We start from the raw sequence: 25169 nt of genomic DNA, 5'->3' as shown, positions 1-25169 counted from the left end.
CTATTTTGGAAAAACAACTAGCACCCTAAAGTTGGTCAAACAAAACATCAATATTGGGGATGGAATAGTTATTATTGATGGTGACCTTGTTCAACTATCGATAGTCAATGCCCTTTATGAGAGAACCATATTTTTTACTCACAAACAACAGTGGATCACCCCATAGAGAGATAGTGGTCTCGCGAAGCGCTTATCTAGAAGGTCTTTCAACTTCTCTTTCTATTCTTAAGCTTAGCTGGAGCCATTATGTAAGAAGGAACATAATAGGTTGGGTATGTTTGAGGAGATCTATTTTAAAGTTGATTTCCTTTTTGGGAGGAACTTCAGGAAGATCTTCTGGGAACACTTCTGGAAATTCATTACTACCAGGACTGACTCAAGAGTTTGGGTTTCACACTTTGAATCCTTAACCCGAACAGGATGATAGATATACCCATTGGAAACCATTTTATGACCTTAAGGTAAGAGATGAATTGAACTATAAGCATTGAGCTACTACCCCTCCATCCTGAAACTGGCTCATTTGGAAACTGAAACTGAACAATTTTAGTTCTACAATCGACTGAGGCATAGTAGGAATGTAACCAATCTATGCCTAGAATGATATCAAAATCTACAATTTCTAACTCTACAAGATCTGATAAAGTAACTTTATGAAAGATTGTGGCAGGGCGATTTCTACATACCCGTCTAGCTATAAATCAATCTCCTACGGAGTAGAGACTGAGAAGGGTTCTGAGAGAATTTCTGGACTAACACCAAAATTTACAGCTATATGTCGAGTTACAAAGGAAAGAGTAGCCCTTGAATCTAAAAAATCATAATCATCAAAATGAAAAACTTATAACGTACTAGTGACTACACCAGGGGCATATTCCTGGTCCTGGCGAGCCTAAAGAGCATGAACCTATTTTGGCGTTGAACGCCACTAGTACCAGTCAAAGCACCCTGCTGAGTTGGGCGACCTATCGGTGCTGCTGACGCTATAGACTAAGCCCTATTGTTACTTTACCTTGCCTGGCAGAAAAGAAATCCTTCAACCTATAGCCAGACCGACTATAACGACCGGGGAGCACCCCTTAGAAGTTACCCGTGTCGTCGACCTCTTGGAGATTTTGGACAAGACTCTTAGCATTCATTCGTCGAATAATCATAAAAATAGCGGAAAATTTAAAACTTTCACAACACATCAAATGATAAAATATCACTTAATTTATAAAATCATTATTACATAATTAGACACTAAGTCTCATTTGTCATCTTAGTCTCAACATCAATACAGTAGAATATGGACACGACCCTTAACAACATAAAATAATATCTAAGCTACTAGATGAACTTAAGAAAATGACATATGGTCCTTGAATCTTTAAGGAACCCATTTGAACTTGCGGATATGAATCCAAGCTATACCTTTCTATAGAAGATCCTCTAGTCATATCCACCTACACTTTGTGTAAAAGATGAAGAAGAATGGTATTAGTACAAGAATGCACTAAGTATGACAACCATGAAAAAACATGCATTTAAAGAGGACATTTAGTTAGAAACCACGCATTATGCCTTTTATAAAAACTTCATGAATATTGATACAATAGGCACAATATAGTTCACATACATCAGATAGACATGCACAACAGTCATAGCATCACATAAAGCCACATATCACATTTAAGTCACATTTAACAGTTTCATAGCACTATCCTTCTTTTATCTTAACTCATTTGCTCAAGCAACCCTCAAGTTATACTTAGTATAATGTATCACCTTAAGGTCACCCAAGATGTATATCAGATATCCTTCATCAATACAACCATATATATATTGATAAAGTCACAAGCATATCATAAGACATAACCTTCACATGAGAACCATCACCTAAGACAACCCCAAGTCACAAATAGTACAATGTGTAGGTAGCATCCCATAATACTATTTACACCAAGTGTTCCTTAGAAGCCACCCCAGACTAGGCATATCATATTTAACAAGTCATAACACCTCATTTATCACTAGACATAAGACCACATACTTCATAGCATCATATAAGGACTAAATCATTTACAACAACTTTAGTCATAACTCATTTAGTCCATGTCATAGGTAAATCGCCCTCACAATCCTTCACAAGCTTACTTGTGCAATGTATACATAGAGTCTCATACCCTCCACATATACTAAGTAAACTCATTAGAAGTCATAAGTGTAATTAACATGCATAGTCATATTTCATGTCTTGGCATATCAAAGTCTCTTTAACATGCATTCATACAAATCATACATAACATAAATCTTCATTTCATAAAGGTTCTAATCTTATCCTTTCTTAAAGTTCACTTGTGCAATGCATGGGTAGGGTTCATAGTACTACCTATACTAATTAAACTTCTCAAGAATTTATGATTAGAGTTTATATTCTTATGTTAGTTCATTTCTTACTTTTGGAAGACATAACCATAACCGACATAGACCATGTAAGCTACATGGAATTTGGTGTTCTACTCCCACACCGAAAAGAGAGGGTACTACTTGCCAAGGTAGGACCTCCATGCATAATAGCTATTCTAGTGGATCCACTAAGCTAAGACCTACGGGGGCACATAGAAAACACTCCAACACAAGGCAAACATACAAAGGCACACTAGCACACAAACGACTAGATTTCGAACGTCTTGGTCATCCTTTGACATTTCACTCCCAAACTCTATAAAATGACTATCACAAGTTGTGACACACTTAATTAACATGTTATTAACTTGTAAAAAACATGTGAGGATCTATATAATCCCAATACATTTTGATGGTTGTTAAACTGACCACACCCAAAATGCCTTTCCATACTTGCAAGAAACTCGCTCGAATGATTCTTACCACAATTTGGATAAGTTAGGAAAATCTTGTTACCTGAAGCACTCCCGTGAGACTTAGAGATTTATGCCCTACTTTTCTGACCCTATCAAAATCGGAGGGATGGATCATTAGCTTATGAAGGCATTGGGACTGAATACATTTGCTGCAACTGTGATTTATTCCCACCAGTTGATTTCTGCTAAGAGCATTCATAATTTCATGTTCTGGCCTTATTTTTGTCCTTATACATTTCCCTATGTTTATCTCCCTCAACCTACTAGGCATGAGTCATGAGTATGGAGATATCCATATCTCCTATCAGCATAGTATTCCTGCACTTGGTCTTCACTAAATCAGATACCCCGAATAGGAACTTACACATTGGTGCCCTTGAATTGGAAACCATGTGTGGAGCATACCTGGAGATTTGAGTGAACTTTAGTCTGTACTATTGGACCGATATTAAACCCTTCTATAAGTTCATAAACTCTTGTGCCTTAGCTTCTATCAACTCCTTTAGGATGACCCTGTACAAAAAATGTTGCACCAAAAAATTCCCAAGTCAGAGGAGCTGCATCTGCACCCATGTTTTCTTTCCACTAAGTGAACAAGATATGAGCCACATCCTTAAGTTCATAGGATGCTAACTCGAACTTTTATTGTCAGTCACTTGCATTACCCTCAAGAATCTTCTTAACCTCATCAATGATTTTTTGTGGGTCCTCACGAATCTTCTATTCTAGGAACTCAGGCGATTCATTCAAAAAAAATTCTTGATCCCTAGCTGTAGCTAATCCACAACTAGTGTTTGCAGGAACTAAGCCTGCTAGTTTTTTTTTTTTGATTGGGTACACTCTGAACCAAGAGCTGGATCGCATTTTCAAATTCTATATTTGTAACCTCATGGTCCAGAACTGGAGGAAGTGTGTTAGCATTATGTGAATTAATATTCCATGTGTTATCTCGACGAGGAGGCATGATCTGAATGCATAAAGACATATTCGAAAGGAGAAGTTGCATTATAACCACGCATGATAGAAATATCAAAGAAAGTGAAGTCTATCTTAAAACACTTCTTATCCTCCCCCTCATAGATGTGGAACACTGCACACTCATGAAAGAAGCTCTACTTAGTGTGTCTTTCATAAATCCTAGGACTCATGAACCTAATGCTCCAATACCAAGTTTTTCACGTCCCGAGACTACCCTTTGACGTAACACGATGTCTAGCATCACAAGTGACCTCAAACAAACCCTGAGTCTGACATATCATAAGCATAATATAAATAACTAAGTAAAGCATAAACTATGTGGAAGCTTAAATCAATAAACATCTGGTGTGAGGACAAAACCCAAACAATCTGAAAATGTTAAAATATTAAGAGTTTAGTGATAACTTTAACCACTTAACAAAACGAGCTGAATCTAGTACTATATCTTAAAAGCCTCTAACTGAGTTGAGTTGCTAGTACATAACCCCAGCTAACTCTAACCAAACTTAAAATTGAATAAGAAGACTGAAATGAAAAGCATGTCTACCGTCTTCGAAGTATGACTCACCATTGAAGTTGTTGAATGCGGACTGAGAATCGATTTAAGCATGATATGAATGTTGACTACCTAAATCTACATCATGAAAGTATGTAGGTAGAGTATGTGTCAATACTTCAAATGTACTGATCATGCAAGAAATAGATACTAACCTGAACAAATATATATGTAAGATTTACTGAAACATAACTGAAAGGATAACTTGAATGTAATGACCAAGTTTAAATCATACTGAAACATATGTATACTAAAAACCTCATCAAATGCACTAAGAGTCTGACTGTGGGAACTATTGTTATTGACATTATCCAAGTGAGATAATCGTCGAGTCTGATGTATACACCCATCGAGAGGACCCAATATACCTTTAAAGGGGTATAAAGGTATGACTGGCGTGATTACTAAGTCTAATTCCCAATAGAGGGACTTATACTCGTACAAGGGCACATAGCTCTAGGACTATGAGGGTACATTGGAACCTAGTCTAACTCGGTGCTAAGTCTACTTCTAATTAAATATGTATATGACTGAAATACTGAACAACTCAAAGTATTAACATGTTAGCTGAGAATGCAACATGTATATACTAATAATGTGACATTCGAAATCTAAAACATGATTATCTGTTTAACTGATCTAGCAAGTGTAATTCATGATCTAAGAGAATATACTCAAACTAGGGTTCTGATTTTCATACAAAGAATTAAGAAAACTTTTTGAGAAACATGTTATTTCGATTAAATATACTACAACAACTAAATTATAACAAAACTCCAAGGTGTTAGAAACTCTAGGTTGAAATAAAATATGGAGAATCAAGAAACTAACTAAATTCTAGGAACATAGTGGATGAAAGAAACCCACTAGTAAAATCTCACATACCTGATGATGAGAACTACGGAGAAATCCTTCGGATTTTGGGGAAAACTTGAAGAAAACCTCCTGTTTGTTCTTGAGAGGGCAGGTCGACTTTTTCTCCTTTTTCGTTCTAACTTGGATGACTTTTAGAGAATGGAGGTTTGGGTAGTTCTAACTAGATTATTAGGCTTAGACGGAGTTAAATGACGTGTTTAGGTGTTAAAAACGTAGTTTAAATGACTAATAGATAAAAATGGCCCTAACTTAAAAAACTGACGAGGGACACCCAGGAGGCCACTGATGGATAGTCGAAGGGACCACAACCCTTCAAGTTGGTTGCGCTTGACCACTGCTTACTGGTTTTTTTGACCTGGCAGTCCAATTCACAGACTGTGTGAAGGACCACGGGTCGTGAAGGTCATCGTGGTTCTTCACTTGGGCTAGGGGATCTGCTGGTTTGACTTGATGAGCCAATCCACGGCTCGCCAGTGGGACCACAATTCGTGGCGGGTACCGTGGTCCACCACGCTTATTGGGTGTGAACCACAAGCAGGTCAACGGACCGTGGTCCCTTTCACGGTATGTGAACCTCTCCGTGGTTCACCCAGTATTTTGTTGGTCAAGTCTGCTAGGTATCTGAGGTGTTATTGTAAGTGGTGCTCGAATTGACATCACGAAAACAGATGCAAAGTTAGTATATGTACCAAAACACAAGTACCTTGTAAAAATCATAAACTGACTGAATTTGAAAAGTTAAGAAAATATGAAAATTCAAACATGAAACAAATAGATGTCCCAAAATAAAAATAATATCGGAAATCCTAACTAAGGAGCACACAAGCTAAAGAAAGAAAGGAAAACGAAGTAAACACTTAACTAGAAGCCACTAGGCCCTAGCCCAAGAGGTCACTTGAGTGCAATTTGAAGTAAATAACCCAAACAGATCTTTTTAATCCTAATGGGTACACAGAAGATCTAAGAAACTACTAAAGGATTTGAAAAAACTTCCAGAACCTCCATGACATTCCACAAATTCTAACCGCAAAAAAACCTAATAACCCAATGGAATCACCAATTGAGGACTCAAATTAGAAAAAATAGTGGTATGCCAAGACTCAAACCTTGACAAAAATAAAGATGTTCCTCAAACCCGACTAAATTAGATAGAACATCATGGCCTCGAACCTAACTAAGAGAACTTATGCCTAGGACTCAAACCAACGTAAAAGCTTCCAACCCCCTCCCCCTCCCTAATACCCATTCTTTCTCAAAACGGCCAATACCACAGACATAAATCATCTTCATAGTCATCAAGGACCCACTCCAGCTCAGAATCAATGACCCGAACCTAAGCAATCAAATAAATTCTGAAATAATACACGAATATGTCCAAATAGAACCACAAAAGACAATATTGGATAGAAGGTTGTACGAGCTGAGTTCTTGCCTACATAAGAATCACTATCACACCCTAGTCTACTATACAAGTCTATAAAGAGTTAAGTTGTAGGAAGAAACATCAGACTAAGTTCTATCGTCTCCAAAATGTGTGTCTAAGGAACACACTAGCCTAACCCTAGGCTAAGTTGAATAATTTGCTTCTAAGTAGTCATAAACAACTATAAATGAAGGTCACAAGGTAAAGCTGATCACAGAAAAGGGATTAGACATGCTAACACCCCTAACAACGTGAATATGCGACCTAAATATCTTCTAAATAGTCGACATGAATCAACTACTAACCACCTTAAATTCCAACTAATCAACACAAATTCACATTCTCGAGCGCAATCTAAAGACCGAGAAGCCATAGCCTACCTAAACATAGACTCGCGCTTCAAACCCATAATTTGGAGCATTACCCTTTTGAATGGCTTCTTAACGCTAACACACTATCAAAAACACAATCACAACTTCAATATGAACATTTTGACACTAAAAACACAAAATTGGAGACAAATCCAGAATCAAGTAAGGGTAATGTGCAACCTGCACCGAAAATCTTGAAACGGCCCTATCTAAAGGTCCAATTTAACCTATCGAGCTTGTGTCCCAACACGGGATACAATTCAAAGTTTGAAAGGTCAGATTTCAATAAAAAACAACAATTAAATCAAGAAAATGTTGTTAATTAAAGGACTAAGGCAGTCCCTTTGGGAAGAATCTTATATCAAATGCATGCTCATTGAGACTCCATGATCACTCCAATGCAGAGATACAAATCTTCTGTACAAATTGCAACAAAAATTCGCAAATTTAGAGCTCTACAACTCACAAAAACTTGTTAGGACCGAAATAAGCAGGTATAATACGGAAGCTAACAAAGCAAACCTCAAAAGACCACGAGTAAGAAGACAAACGAGAAATACATTGAAAGACACATAGATCTAACGTTGTTCGGTCAATGACCTACGTCCACAAAGAAGATGAGCAATTCACTAAAAAATGAGAGTACAAAATACAGAGAGACACAACCTCAACCAATTCACTCAGAATATGGGAGGTTCATACAAGTGATAACATATCAAGGTTGTGACCCACAAATTCTCCCCATAACCAAAACTCTCAAAGCCCTTAAGACTATATTGTGAATGCTAATTAAGTTAGAAGGAACATGTCTCTATTTATAGAGTCCAACCTTTTCCTATAAGAAAAAAGACTTAGACAATACAAAACTTTCCTAAAACGAAAACCTATATATAGTAAGAAATCGGGGAAAATAAAACCCAACAAATCTCCCCCTTCGCCTGAATTTCTAATAAAATAAATTTTTCCACCTTCACTTAATCTTCAACAACTTGCTTCTCCTCTCTATAATCTCCTTTGCAAAATTTATGTCTCAACACAGAAAACCTCTTTGAAACAATTTCTCCAACAGAATCTTCATTACTGTCAAAAAGGTTGCGGCTAGAACTACACTCGTCAAGATGAAAACCTCTTTCGAACCTGATTCAATCATCGATTATCGAATCACTAAACCTGACTCCATCATTGAATCTGGCTCTAATACCACTTGTTAGGACTGAAATAAGTAGGTGTAGTGCGGAAGCTCAAAGTAAACATCAAGAGATCACGAGCAAGAAGACAAACGAGAAATACACCGAAAGATACTCAGATTTAACGTGGTTCGGTCAATGACCTACGTCCACAAAGGAGATGAGCAATCCATTATGATTATGATAGTACAAAATATAGAAAGAAACAACCTCAACCAATTCACTCAGAAACATGGGAGGTTTATAAAAGTGATAAGTATCAAGCTTGTGACCCACAAATTCTCCCCATAACCAAAACTCTCAAAGCCCTTAAGACTATATTATGGATGCTAATTAAGTTAGAAGGAACATGACTCTATTTATAGAGTCCAACCTTTTCCTACAAGAAAAAGGACTTAGACAATACAAAACTTTTTCTAAAAGAAAAACCTATTTATGGTAAGAAATCAGAACAAATAAAACCTAACAAAATTCAATTTGAAATAACCAACTGATGTTGAATTCACAACTTGTCCTTTATAAGAAGACTAGTTAAATGAACTTCATCAACATAGGAGTCTCTCCACGATAGTGGAAGGTTGGGGGCTGAAGCACCCTGAATGTGACGCCTGGCCCGCGAACGCAATCGGTCACCTAGCCACCCATTGGCTTAAAGCTCGTGATTGCAAAGGGCAAATGTTGGCTGCACTAGCTGATGCACATCAACAAGTTGTGCGCAACATGAAATTTTCCAACATGGTACTCAGAATTTAGAACCCCGTGCACGCAAATGAGATAAGTTATCCCACAAAAATTTGGTATTCCGAACTCAACAAGGATGTCAAAACTTCCAATCAAAGTAGTCTCGACAAAAAATGGACCCCACACCCAAACTCCATTTAAAACCAATTTTCACAAGGGGCTCGGGATGAAACCAGTAGCTTCAGAATTTAAACCAAAGGTTCGTCTAGATTAAACGTTTATTCCAAAGCTAACGGAACCATAATAACTGGATTTTGAGGCCATTTTCATGAAATTTTGACTGAAGTCAACCATTTAAGTTTCAAAAGCTCCAAAGCACAGAAAGTCGCATAGATCAAACAAATGACCGAATTGTCAATCCCAAAAACTAATAACTGACTTGGGATCACTATAGGAATGCTCTAAACGATGAAAAGAAAGCAATACCAAGAAAATGACCAGGAGGATGATTACCTAGCACAATGAATACAACATGTGTTCATCCTCTTTTGCCAAACTCACTTGCCTTTTTCCTTCTTCTCTCAATCTCGTTTGTCGTTCGTCTTCTAGCATATAATTATGAATCGTAATTAAGCAAATTATAATCAAAAATTTCTAGTAAAGTTCAAACTGCGGACATTGTTAAAATTCCTAAAATTGACAGCTCCTAGCAGTAACAAAATCAAATGCTCGATAAAACAAAAAATTTAAAAAGTAAAATCCACTATCCAGCTTTACTTAAATATTAGATTTATAGTATCTTATAACCACCAAAATATAGAAGAAAATTTTGTGTGGTCAGTGCTCAACCTAGTCAGCATGAACTTCCTTTTCATTTCACGTGAATCCCAATTATTCATCAACCAATGAAAATATATATATATATATATGTGTGTGTGTGTGTGTGTGAGAATCAGTTTTCCTAGGACAATGGTGTTCACAATTCACACTTATCTTTGCCCCGTTTTAAATATAATATACTGTGACATATGTATACTACTATATATATATGTGTGTGAATCACTTTTCCTAGGACAATGGTGTTCACAATTCACACTTATCTTTGCCCCGTTTAAATATAATATACTGTGACATATGTATACTACTATATATTATTTAATTTAGGATGATTTGGTACGTGGAATAAATAAGATATGTTGGATGAAATTTGTGATTAAATTAATACTGTATATGATCGGCAATATGAATTTATCTCTTCAAATACAATATAAACTTTATTTGAAATTTGATGCTAAATTAGACATTCATCCTATCCAATTCAATTTGGTATTGTTATTTTATCCACCTTGTGGGTATGACAATTAGTCGCGCGAGAAATTATAATTCCAGAATTATAATATTTAGATAGTAAATATTTGAATTGACTTTTTTTAATGTTTTTTTATTTTATTTTAAAGTAGTACTTTTTTTTTGAAAGTGTTTGAGTAACTGAAAAAACATTTTAAATATATTTATAAGGCTGAAAAAGCATTTAAAAAGGTCGAAATTTGAATTTCTGAAGTGAGAACTTTTAGTTTTTGATATATAAATTACTTTTAAAAAGTCAGTTCAAACACCCATCGCAAGCCAACTGATTGAATTCTTAAGATATAACTTTTTGTTACATGTTCAAGCTAATAAATATCTCTCACTTCCAAGAGAAGCCCTTTGATCGATCATAATGTTTACTAATATTAGGCTTTTGGTTCCTTTTTGGGATGAAGCTTCAAACAGTGCCCATTTTGATGATAAACAAATCCATTAAATGGTCAAGTCAGGAAAAGTGCATAACACTTGATTTTGAAGGCTGGAATCTTGTCATATCAAACATGGGGCACCCAATAAGAAAAAAAAAAGCAAATATATAAAAACCTAAATGTATGATCTTCCTCTTCACATCTTCATTGGCTGCATGGAGTATGTTTAAGAACCTGGCACGTGTATATTCTCATCTGAAAATGAATCCCATTCCCAATTGGAGGATTTCTTTTTTTTTATATATATATATATTTGATATTCAATGTAAAACTTTGGATTCCAAAATATATTGCTAAAATAATAAGGTAAAACAAAAGACTAAGTTGGAAGGCATAGAGAATTTATATGGTGGATCATTTTTATATACTTAAAAAGACAATAGAGAACCTTTGTGTCATCATATTAAAGACTATAAAAAGTGATCACCACATTTTGAATACTATCAGAATCTCCTTCCATGCAAGTTGTGCTGGAATATTAGAACATCTTTTGATGTGAAGCCATTGTTGGCATTCAAGAAATATTTTATGATTCCAAAAGGATTTGTATTATGACACTTAACTAGAGAGAAATTATTCGTGTTTTGTGTGATTATAATGTTTGGAGCTCCGACTATATTGAGATTGCGCAATGCAGGTTAATTCAAAATTTTCAGGACTCAAAGCCAATACCTCTAACTAAGACTGCACCACAGTCTATGATAATAATATAATTTTAATTAATGACATGTAAAATGAAATTAATCTTTATTACTTATAAATTTCTTCTTGATTCTACCATAAATTAAAACTACTGTGGAAAAAATGACCTATTAGATCAAGTCGACAAAACTATATTAAAGTGAAAAGTTTTCAAAACCTTAATAACTGAAAATACTTCCAACACCTTTACTCACTTTGAATATGAAAGCTGAAACATCAAATATAAAATTAATACCTCCAACGTTCATTTACATAAAATATAGTATAGGACTATTTATGAAATGATAAATATTTCAAGTAACAATTTAAACATTTAAAAACGTATATTGTTCTGCAGAAATAAGAAAAAAGCACATATAGGTTTGAGAAATAAATCATATCATATTATATCGTAAAAATGATATGGAAAGAAATTTTTTAAAAAATGAGAATTATAAGAATAAATTTACGTGTACTCGTCGTTTACGGTCAAATCTAGCAGTTAATGCTTGTGTTGCCCTTCTTCCTTTGCTATGCTATCAATAGTAAGTGGACATTTTGTCATGCGATATCATATTATAATATAAAATTATAAAATGGAATTAACATTTAAATATTCAATTTCAAATTTATTTCATTTCATGATTTTATATGATTAGATGAAATATTATATTTTTCAAAACTTATGACATGAGAATTTCATATTATGATTAGAGTTTTTCTTTAATACAAAAATTAACCTATAAGTTTATACTTTATTAAAAGCAATCCACATTATAGCTACTAAACATTTATTTTATATGTAAATAATATTAGCAATCACATCATCACTTTTTAAAATTCATTATTCTGACCAACATAAAATTTATTATTGCTTTCATCTAGGTAACTATAAATGATAATGTAAGAATTGATTTGGTGAATATAAATATAAATGGCCGAGGGAGTAATATTTTTTTGGTTTCATGATAAAAAAAAACTTCTCTTTCGGCTACATATATATAAAAATGTTTGAAACAATTTAATATGAAAAAGGACAAAATTGGTGATGTATGTTTGATAATCACTACTTCCAATATATTTCATTTTTGTATGAAATTGATGCATCGAAATTATGCAATCGCACACAAGTGAAACAAGGCACAAATCAGATGATATTGATGCACAAGTGAAAGTTGTCATGACTTGTACAATGTACTTATGTGCTAGTTCCAAAGCGGTGATGAAGTATTTTGGTCTATGAGCAAGAAAATTAATTAATGATATTGACCAACAATTAACTCAAATTAAAAATATTGGTTCGTCTTTTCGGTCATATGAATGAGAAATATAAATTTCACGAGAGAAGATTGTTCTCACAATGTGGGATGATTTTATTAAAGAATAGTGTACTACAATTTATGTTCAATTTTTTTTATTGAATTAAGGTTCGATGAATAAAAGTTAGATGAAACAATTAATTAAGTGAAGAACAAATAACTTTGTAATAACTAATTATGTGATTTTATATATGTTGTTTATTTGATAAGATTGAATAAACAATTGGAACTATTGTAATAGTTTTACAACTTATGAGATTCTTATGTTTAAGAGATATATACAACACAAAAATTTGGTCAAAGTCATCTGCGACCCCTTAAGGTTGTCCTCATTGTTCATCTAGACACATCAACTAGACCTAGTACCTATGAATACCTCTACCATCCCAGATTTGAACGTTCGTGAAACACTTTTTTGTCGCTTTTCATAAACTCTGTGACGCGCGGTATTAAGCTCCCCACGTGTATCCGACATTTATAGAATGACCATTTAACAGCCATCACGTGTATTCGATGTATATTTCTAAATGGCTTAATCGGGCAAAATGCCTAAATCATTAACTTTGACATAACTTCTCTCTTTGCGATTTCTTCCAGATTGAAGTTGGATTCGTCTTATTCATGTTACAATTTGAAGATTTCCTTGTGTAAGTTAGGATTGTTAATGCTTTTTACATGCTTGTTAAATGAATTTGAAAAGCTAGTTTTGTAAAAATCTAGGGTTTGCAATTCTTGCAAATATTTTGTCCCTTTTTTACTATTACCCAACAAATATGCTTTGAAGCTTTGTTATTCAGTTGTTGTATGTATTATATGAATATATTTCATTATCTTAAGCTAGGGTTTGTTTGATATTTAGTAAGGCTACCTAACAATTGACCATGAAGGAGATTCTATTTACAAAGATTTACCATGGTTGAATCTTATTCGAGATTAAGGTTAGGCACCAGATCGAGATCGGTACTATTCCAGTTCGTTTTGATCCGATAGTCTACGGTACTCAGGACGGAACAAAATCACAATTTGATATTGGTGTCGCGATACCATTGATCCAGATATATTTCGATTCAGTTTCGAATCTGTCCGATTTTGATTAATTATTGTTTATTACTTAATTAATATTTGATAATTTATATGTAGGCATATATTCAAATAAAAAAATGGATTGGATTGTTATTTTTAAAATTTCTGTCATTACTTTATCCTTATTTTTATTTAATTTTTTAAAATTACCAACTTAATTTATTTTCATTTTTTTTTACAAGTTATGAGTATAACTTATAACATATAATAGGTAATAACTTATAAACTTCAAAAGATTCAAAATTTGAAATCTTGAAAACTTAAGCTCAAAAACTCTAAAGAAAAAAAACTTTACCAAACTTAAACTTGCAAATTTAATAAATAAAAATTAAAAAAATATATCTTTAAAATAAACTTAAGTAAAATTACATTATAAATTTCAAAACATAAATTTCAAAATAATAATTCAAACTTAGAAAATAAAGAAATATTTATTTTTTCGTAATTCAAAAATCAAAAACTAAACGGAAAAGGGCCTAAAATACCCTCAAAGTTTTGGAAATGGTACAAAATTACCCTCCATTCACCTATTGGCTCCAAAATACCCTTCCCACCCACCTATTGGGTCCAAAATACCCTTGTCATCCACCTTTTGGTTCAAAATTGACCACTTATTTAACGGTTTTATATTTAAACTATTTAAATATTTTTTAAAATACGTGACGCTCAACTATATGTTATAATTTAACTTATTAGTATAATTTATAAATCAATCCACTATCCACCCCATTAATAATTAAATCCCTCTAAATTAATGAACCTGCCACATTATTAATGCAAGCTACAGCCAATTGAGTTTATTTAAAAATTATAGAAGTAAATTATCATACATTCGAGTGGCTAAATAAAAATCACCAATAAACTTAAAAGTCTGACTATGTTCATCTTAATTATTCTTACGTCTCAATTATGTGATGTTACTTCATAGGTAACTTTTTTTTAAAAATAATATATTAAAGTTTTAAAACAAATTATAAATATTTATAAAATTATATTTAAAAAAAGTGCATGAATCAATTCGGGATGTATTACTTCTTTACCTTTAATCATAAATTTCTAATTCTATTTTAAAAGAAAGTGTCCTCCTAAATAAGCGGCTCAACCTAAATTTAATTGGGGCTCCGATTCGGACTCGAATAATTTTGAATGTCATTTTCAGAAATCTATAATTTCATCGTGTTTTAGTAGTGTTTATGACGATTTTGATATTATAATTGGATTATTAATTGGGTGAGGTTTAGTTAGTAATGAGTGGGTAGTGAGTTGGTTTATAAATTATATTAATAAGTTATAATTTTAATCAATAATTGAACGCCAAGTATTTTAAAAAATATTTAATGAGTTTAATTTTAAAACAATTTAAAATGTGGTCAATTTTGAACACAAAGGTGGATGACAAGGGTATTTTGGAGCCAATAGGTGGATGAAAAGGACATTTTGGAGCCAATAGGTGGATGAAGGGTAATTTTGTACTATTTTCAATACTTTAAGGGTATTTTAGGCCCTTGTCCGAAAACTAAAAAAAATTATTATTTTTGAAATAGTTATATGTCTCGTCCCGTTTATCCGATCTCGTTCCATTCCAGTTCGTTCTGGTCATGTCCGGTTCTATTTCGGTATATAATGGGAAGGGGCGAAACCTAGTATTCATCCCGATAGTTTTGGTCCGTTTCATCTCGATACCGATCAACAAAATAGTCAAACCATTTCGTTTCGGTCCAGTTGTTCCGGTCCAATCCGATGCCCAACCTTATCCAAAATATATGTCCCTACTTATGTTGGACATTGTGTATCTTCACTCAGGTATATTATCAAGGACCACTTTTCCATTTTGAAACAGTTGTATTATATTAAAGAATTGAGTATGAAACTGTTGAAGACTTTTACGTCAAGGATTTATTCAATAAACAATGTGTCTTAATTACAATTGATCAATATCCCCTACACCTAATTAGATAAAGTTAACAAAACTATATTAAAGTGAATTTTTTAAAACCTTAATAAGTGAAAATACTTCAACCACCTTTACTCACTTTGAATATGAAAGCTGAAACATCAAATATAAAAATTTATACCTCCAACGTTCATTTACATAAAGTAGCATAGTACTATTTATGAAATAATAAATATATCAAGTAACAATTTAAAAATTTAAAAACACATATTGTTCTGCAGGAATAAGAGAGAAACATATGTAGGTTTGAGAAATAAATCCTATTTATATATTATATCGTAAAAATGATATTGAAAAAAGAAAAGAAAAGAAGATAATTATAAGAAAACATTTACTTATGCTCGTCGTTGACGGTCATATTTAGCAGTTAATGCTTGTGTTGCTATTGACTCCCGTTCTTCTTTTGCTATGACATCAATATTACTCGCTCCATTTTATAATAATATAAGTTTTGAGGAAAAGTAAATTAGGACATAAATTAAATATAATTTTTTATTTTTATTTTTATTAATTATTGACAAAAATAACTAAACATTAATTATAATAACTATTTCGATACTAACTTAAAGAATAAAATTGAAAAAATAATTTAAAAATAGTCTTGAAAATTGAAAACTTAAATTAATTTGAAAAATAAAAAATAGCTCAAAGCTGAAGTTATTATGAAATGGAGGGAGTAAGAATTTGTTCGACATTTAAAATAGTAAAAAAAAATTAGAAAAAATAATTATATCAATATTTAATTATTATTTTTATTTATTTATTATAAAATTTATTAAAAAATTGAATTTGTATTTTTTAATTTAATAAAATTAAAATTTATAAAATTATTTTTTAAAAAATATTTTCTCTTTAAAATAATCTTAATATTAAAGGTGATTTGAAGCACCCGTTATAGCCAAACTATATTTAGCAGGAACCGAAGACGTTTAGCCAAAAATTTAAATTTGTCTCAAAATTGTATTAGTAATAAAAATTAGAAAAATTCTTTTGATCGAAAAATTTGATCAGAATAATATTTTATCTTTTGAAATATTTTTATTTTTTAACTTTAATAAATTTTAACTAAAATTATTTTTTCTAGAATAGATTAAATTTTGATAAAATTTTCTGACAATTTAACATTTAATTTTGGCCAAATTTTCAAATAAATACTTACAACCTCTGTAGCAAAGCAAATCTACATGGCAGAAATCAAGCATGTGGGAGCAAATTTTTAAAAAAATGACTTTTCTAAAAAAAAAAAAAAGAAAACATTTTTCAAAAAAAAATATTTTTTTTGTTGAAAAATAAATTAAAAACTTATTTAAATTTTCAATTTCAATTTTTTATACTTTCACTCCACTTCNTTTCACCCCCTACCCACGACTCCCCCCCCCATATTTTCAATTTTAATTAAAAAAATTATTTTCTTCTCTCTAGTAAAAATAAAAGATATTTGTTTAAAACTATTTTTCATTAATAAATCAATCACTAAAAAATCTTTTCCGAAATATATTTTCTACTCACCAACTAAACATGAAAAAGTAAATAAAAAATCTACTAAGAAAACATTTTTCTGTCATACCAATCGCACCCTATATTATGTTTTATAAATCCTCCTCACAAGAAAATTTAAGCCTAAATATTCCATGACACCTAAGTTTAAATTACAAAAAGAAGATAGATAATTATAATAGTAATACATAGCTAATTAGATGATAGACATTTTAGTGAAACTCACATCAGCAATGGATTAAATATGGTATAAACGTGTTAGATAACTTTAAGCAATTTATCCAAGATATCAAGCGAATCACTAAACATAAATATCAGTATATAAGAATGAAAAGTAAACTAATCTTGTTCCATTACAAACCATTGCAATTGCTTTATTGAAGAATTTGATTTTTGAATCTTGAAGATTGCTTTCTTTAATTGTTCTTTGTAGAGATGGAAAGAGAAGAAGAAAAAAAATCATTCTTCTAATTTAGGGACCATTTTTTCTGGTTAAAAGACACATTTTCAATAAGTCTCCATTAGATATATGATATGAAAATATACGTGAGTTTATTCTTCTTTATATTCACCCCTACATTCATAGAAATTTACTTTTAGCTTCAAATAGTTTAATATTTATTAGGTTATAAAATGGATTCCTATAAAGATGACATATCTGTTGGGAAAATGCGGATAAGCACAAAAATATATATGGTAAAAATAATTGAAGTAAAATGAGAAAATAATCACATCAAAAATTTTACGTGGAAACCCTTCTAAATAAGGAAAAATCACGGGCCAAAAGGAGCAATTGATATCACTATAGTAAGAAATTTTACACTTTATAGTCACGAATACAATACTCAAAGTGACTACTACACACTCAAAAGGAACAACACTCTTTTGGTTTCCATCTTACTAAAATATCGCTCACACTCTATTTTTCTTCACATACTATTTTCCTTATATAGTCTATGAATACCTCACTTTGCTCTCAAAATGGTTTTTCTCTCTGACTTGGTATGTTCTACAAATGAGCAAGAATTCGCTATTTATAAAAGGAGAAAATCATACCTATGTCACTAATGACATAAGTAAATGTAGCAAAGTCAAAAAAGATTTGCAAATCTTATCCATTTGGCGACCACCAAATCTTTTAGTTTCAACTCTAATTACTATTCCTTTTTAACAATTACTTGTAGCAATTGAATAACAAAAGTTGACCAAAAATATTGGATGGACTCAACAAATCTCCTCCTCCCGTCCAATTCACTGGAATGAGGTATCTTCATCTTCTTTAGATAGAGCTCATATCTACAAGTTCTTTGCATAACTCGAACTTGTCTTTTGATATCGTCTTGGTCAGCATATCTGCATGATTTTACTTGTATGGATCTTTTTGAAGTGAAATGATTCACTCTCCACTTTCTCACGAATGCAATGATATCTGTCGTCGATGTGTTTTGTTCTTGCATGGTACATGAAGTTCTTACTCAAGTCTATTGCACTCTGACTGTCACAATAGAAAATATACTCCATTTGATTCAAATCAATCTCTTGAAGAAATCGCTTGAGCCATATCATCTCCTTGCCGACTTTAGTAGCCGCAATATACTCAACTTTAGTTGTTAATAATGCGACACACTTCTGCAACTTCGAGTGCCATGATATAGCTCTCCTTGAAAAAGTAAACAAATATCTAGTGGTGGATTTTCTGTTATCAAGGTCACCTGCCATATCAACATCCGTATAGCCTTTCAAGATTGAATTTGATGATCCAAAACACAAGAAATTCATACGAGGTTCCTCCAAGATACTTTAGTATTCACTTCACAGCTTCTTAATTCTCTTTTTCCAAATTTTGAGAAATCTGCTGATAACACCAATTGCATGAGCAATATCAGGTCTAGTGCACATCAATGCATACATTAGACTTTCAACGATGGAGGAATATGAAACTTTGTCCATGCTCTCTTTTTCCTCTCTAGCTGTAGGACACATCTTCTTGCTCAACTTCATATGACTAGCAAGAGGTGTACTAACAGTCTTAACATTCTTCATATTGAAGCACTCTAGTACACGTTTCAATGTAGTTCTTCTGGGATAAATAAATCTTCCTTTCATCTATGAGACAAGTAGTTCTCATGTCCAAAATTTTCTTGGCATGACCCAAGTCTTTAATAGAAAAAGACTTACACAACTCTTTCTTCAACTCGTCCATCTTGAAAGTATTTTTGCTCACAATCAACATATCATTCACATACAGCAAAAGGATGATAAAATCATTGTCAGAAATTTTTTGTACAAATACACGATGATATGATGAAATCTTCTTATAGCCATGCCACCCCATAATAGATTCAAACTTCTTGTACCACTATCTAGGAACTTGTTTTAGGCCATAAAGACTTTTTTTGAGTTTGTACACAAAATTTTCTTTACTATCTACTTTGAAGCCCTCGGGTTGTTCCATATAAATCTCTTCTCCTAAGTCACCATGAAGGAAAGACGTCTTCACATTCATCTGCTCAATCTCTAAACTAAGACTACCAGCCAAACCTAGAACTGTGCGAATAGAGGACATTTTCACAATAGGAGAAAATATTTTGTCAAAGTCAATACCCTTCCTTTGAAAAAATCCCTTAACAACCAATCTAGCTTTGTACCTGGGCTTCAAGTTGTGTTCTTCAACTTTGACTTTGAACACCCTCTTGTTCTTTAATGCTCTTACGACCTTAGGCCATTTTACCAGCTCAGAAGTGTGGTTCTCATGCAGAGACTTCATCTCTTCTTGCATGGATTCAATCCATTGATCCTTGTGCTCATCTTGCATGACCTCCTTATAACATTCAGGTTCTCCCCCGTCAGTAAGTAACACATACTCATTGGGTGAATAATGGGAGGAAGGAAATCGCTGTCTTGTGGACCTCAAAAGCGAGAATTTGTTTCGTCCACAACTTCATGAGCATCTGGATCATCAATAACAATATGATTGTTATTATCAACATCAACATGTTGATCTGATACATGATTATGAGCGTCACCATGATCATCAATCCCAACAAACATCATGCATACTTGTGTGAGGAACTTCATCATGATGAACTATACCATCAAAACTTGAAGATTCTACCTTCTTTGCTTGTCAATATCTTCAATTGTTTTTCCATGAAAATAATATCATGGTCAAATTTTTTTTTCAATTGGATCATATAGCCTGTAATCGAATTCATCAAGGCCATGTCCAATGAAGATGCACTGCCTTGTTTTGACATCTAACTTTAACCTCTCATCTTTTGGCACATGAACAAAAGATTTGCAATCAAATACTCTCAAATGGTCATAGGAAACATTCTTTCCATACCAAACACTATTTGGTACATCACTTTGCAAAGCAACAAGAGGAGATAGATTAATAACATGTGCAGCGGACAATTAAGTCTCACTCCAAAATGAGTTCGACAACTTTGCTTTAGAAAGCAAACATCTAACTCTTTCCATCAAGGTCCTGTTCATCCTCTCAGTCAAACCATTCAGCTGAGGAGTCTTGGGAGGAGTCTTCTGGTGTCTAATATCTTGATGCTTGTAGTATTTGTCAAATGGTCCACAATATTCACCATCATTATAAATACAAATACATTTAAGTTTCTTTCTAGTTTCTCTTTCAGCTGAAGCCTGAAACTTCTTGAAGACACCTAACATTTGGTCTTTAGTCTTTAAGACATACACTCAAAGTTTTCTCGAGCAATCACTAATGAAAGTGACAAAGTAGAATGCACCACTTAATGTCTTTGTCTTTATTGGACCACATAAATCACAGTGCACCAACTCAAGTAACTTTGTCTTTCTCAAAGAGGGATAGGACTTAAAGAAAACTCTATTTTGTTTACGAGCCAAGCAGTGCTCACACTTTTCTAATTTAGCACATTTAAAATTTGACAATAATTTTTTCTTGGATAGAACATTAAGTCATTTCTCGCTGATGTGGCTAAGCCTCTTGTGCCATGATGTCAAAGAGTTATCGTTGTCAACTGCATTCACCATATCAAAACAAACAGAGGTCGTAGTCCAGTATAGACCATGTAGTTTGTCACCACGAGCCACAACCAAGAAACCCTTAATGAGTTTCCATTTTCCATCACCGTTGGTACTGACATATCCTTCATAATCAAAACACTATCAGAAATCAGGTGCATATGAACGTTAGGATCCTATCTCACATTGTTCAAAACTAACTTAGTTTCAACACTAGTGTCCAAACATATTTTACCAATACAAACTACCCTAAAAACAGTCTCATTACCCATACTCAAGGTTCCAAAATCACCAGGAGTATAAGAAGAGAAAAAATCCTTCCTTGATGTCAAATGAGATGCGACATCAGTGTCCACAACCCATCTTGACTATCACAAGCAATATTTACCATGTCCGCATCAAAGAGAGTAACAAGATCTTCGGTGGTGACGGTGGCTAGGCAATTTTCATTGTCATCTTCTTTAGTTTCTTCTTTATTTTTGTTCTCCCTCTTCTTCCTGCAGAACTTCTTTGTGTGCCCTTTTATACCACAATGATAGTACTCAATATCCTTAAGTCTGCCTCTAGATTTGCTCCTATTTTGATCTCTATAGTGAGCACGAGTTTTGTTTCTGCCCCTGGGCCAGTTATCAAAACATCTGAGGAAGAAGAATCTTGAGTTTTTCTTCTCATCTCTTCGTTCTATATACTACTCTTGGCGGAATCCATACAGATCACACTATACGGAATAAAATTTGATAATGAAGTTCTAAATGTTTCCCAAGAGTCTGGTAGAGAACCAAGTAGAAGCAAGCCTTGAATTTCTTCATCAAATTTGATGTCGATAGCTGATAATTGGTTCATGATCCCCTGAAAATTATTCAGATGGTCTGTCATCGGAGAACCATCATGATACTTCAAACATCTACTTTCTTAAGAACATTTTGTTATTGCCAATTTTCCGAGAATACAAACTTTCAAGATGCTCCTATAAGTTTCGAGCACGTGTCTCCCCAGAAATATGGTTCAACACATTATCATCGACCCATTGCCTAATGAATCCACAAATCTTTCTGCGCAACAAATTTTCACTCTTAATCTGTTTTATTATCAGGCTTTACAGTGGTAAATACTGGTTGTAAAAATTCTTAACATAAAACAAACATTCCATTTTCTCATTCCAAATGACATAATTAACACAATTCAAAATAACCATTCTACTTGTGTTGTTTCCATGTTTTCTATAAAAATATAGTCATTGCAAACTAAAGTAAATCTTTTCTGATGTGAAATTTCAAAGTGTGCTGCAACCACGGAGTATACTCAGATAAAACCTTGGCTCTAATACCAGTTTGTGGGAAAATGCAGATAAACACAAAAATGTATATGGTAAAAGTAATGGAAGTAAAATGAAAAAATAACCACACCAAGAATTTTACGTGGAAACCCTTCTAAATAAGAAAAAATCACGGGCCAGGAGGAGCAATTGGTATCATTATATTAAGGAATTTTACATTGTGTAGTCACGAATAGAATACTCAAAGTGAATAATACACACTCAAAAGGAACAACACTCTTTTGGTTTCCACCTTACTAAAATATCGGTCACACTCTATTTTTCTTCACAGACGATTTTCGTTGTATAGTCTATGAAATATCTCACTTTGCTCTCAAAATGATTTTTCTCTCTAACTTGGTGTGTTCTACAAATGAGCAAAACTGCTCTATTTATAGAAGGAGAAAATTATACCTATGTCACTAATGACATAGATAAATGTAACAAAATCAAAAAAGGTTTGCAAATTTTATCAATTTGTCAATCACCAAATCTTTTATTTCAAATTCTAATTACTATTCCCTTTTAACAATTACTTGTAGCAATAGATAACAAAAATTGACCAAATATATGAGATGGACTCAACAATATCTATATACAAATATATTAATACGTGAATTCACAAAATAGAAATTACCAACAATCTTTTCACTTGGACCACATATATTTCTGAATCGTACATAGATACTATTTTACTGTGGACAAATTTTTGCTACCTTAGTTGAAATATCTTTGAACAATTTTGTCCATTGATAATACCGATATAGGATCAAAGAAACTTTTGTTACATATATTTGTGACTAAACTAATCAATAATTACAAATATCAGCAATACAGTGGACATAGATCAAATATAAAAAATACATATAAAAGGATCTCTGTCATATCTATTTCCTACTGGTCCTACTTTATAATTCGAATAGTCCGAAATCAGTTCCTCCCACGTTAGATAATATCACAATAGAAAGTTAATATCTTTATATTTAAAAAGTTATCAATGAAAAATAAATTTCATATAATTTTAACATGTAGAGAAATAAACTTTGACATGTCAAAAGCATAAATAAAATCCAAAAAACTCCTACTAAAGTGACTCACCAAACAAAACCTATATGTGGCACATGCCCATGAAACACTTTAGGCCCCACATGCCCATGAAACACTTTAGGCGGTAAATCTTTCGTGAGCGGATCTGCAATCATCAAGTTTTTACTAACATGATCAATCAACATTAGACATTTCTGAATTATTTTCCTCACAACTAGATATTTAAAGCAAATGTGCTTTGGACTTTAAGAAATTTAGATTATTCTTGAAATCTACCTTAACAAATTTATTATTACAATAAATTTTCAATGGTTTCTCTACAGTCTACACCATTTACTATTTGTATTCCGCTATAAAATTATTTTAACTATGCATTCGGTTGATCCTCACGGTTGTTTCTATCAATTTTCAAAGTCAAACAAACTTCGAAGTGCGCATACGCTCTATTTCGATGCTTTTCGTGTGCTATAGCAAATCATTTTTTGGTTGATCCGGATTCCAACGTCAAAAATACCAAAAAATTTTGTGGACGTCCGTCAAGACCTTGGCTATGCATCCGGTTGGCCCTCACAGCCATTCCTGAAGAAACCTTACCCCTAGATCAAGAACCAGGTTCTTGATTATTTGCCTAAGAAAAGAGTTAATTAAAACAATATACTTTAACCAAAATCTTCCTATCTCAAGGAAGGAAAGACTCAACTATGTTTTATTAATTTTTCTTACTCAATTACAATTTCGATTAACTCTAATCGAATTCTTCAAATTCACAAGAAGCCAAACCCACTTCTTGCAAACTTACTCACAAATCTCCTCTCTCCACAAGAAGCCAAACCCTCTTCTTGTTTACACCCACACAAGCTCGCACTCGTACAAAGAAACTCACAAAACTCACAATCTAATAAAAACACACAGAACTCACAGATACGCTCTTTGCTGTCTCTCTCTTTTTCTCGCCTCACTTTTCTTCGATTGCAAAGAACTGACTTTCTTTGTCTTGAAATCTCTGTTTATATAGACTTTTGATGATCAGGAATTATTTCCTCTCTTTGAAGTTGATAATGATTCTGATTTCTGTATCCTTCTTTGTTATGGAAAGATTTGCTTTTATTTGTTATACCAAATATGCAACCTTTTCAAAAAAGGTTTTGTCTTCGTATAAAGTAGACAACCTTTTAAGAAAAGGTTTTGTCTTATTTATATATGAAAATATACAATTTTTATATTCCTTTTTTCCATAAATAAATATGTGCCTTAATGTTTCTCCTTCGCCTCTTTTTCATAAAACGACATCTGATTTAATAAATGAACCTGGTTCATAAGTGAGCCAACATCTGATATTCATAAGTGAGACGATATCTGATTTAATAAATGAACCTAGTTCATAAGTGAGATGACATCAAAAGTATTTGTCATTATCAAAAGTAATTAACACAACTTCCATCAAATTCCCCCTTTTTGATGATGACAAATAATACCCATAATACTAGTTTTCAGAATCTGTTTCCTCCTCTTGACATATCAAAA

Source organism: Solanum pennellii, chromosome 11 (assembly GCF_001406875.1).
Source record: "Solanum pennellii chromosome 11, SPENNV200".
Classification (NCBI taxonomy): domain Eukaryota; kingdom Viridiplantae; phylum Streptophyta; class Magnoliopsida; order Solanales; family Solanaceae; genus Solanum; species Solanum pennellii.
The sequence above is the reverse complement of the archived record's forward strand: the minus strand, read 5'-3'. Positions refer to the sequence as shown.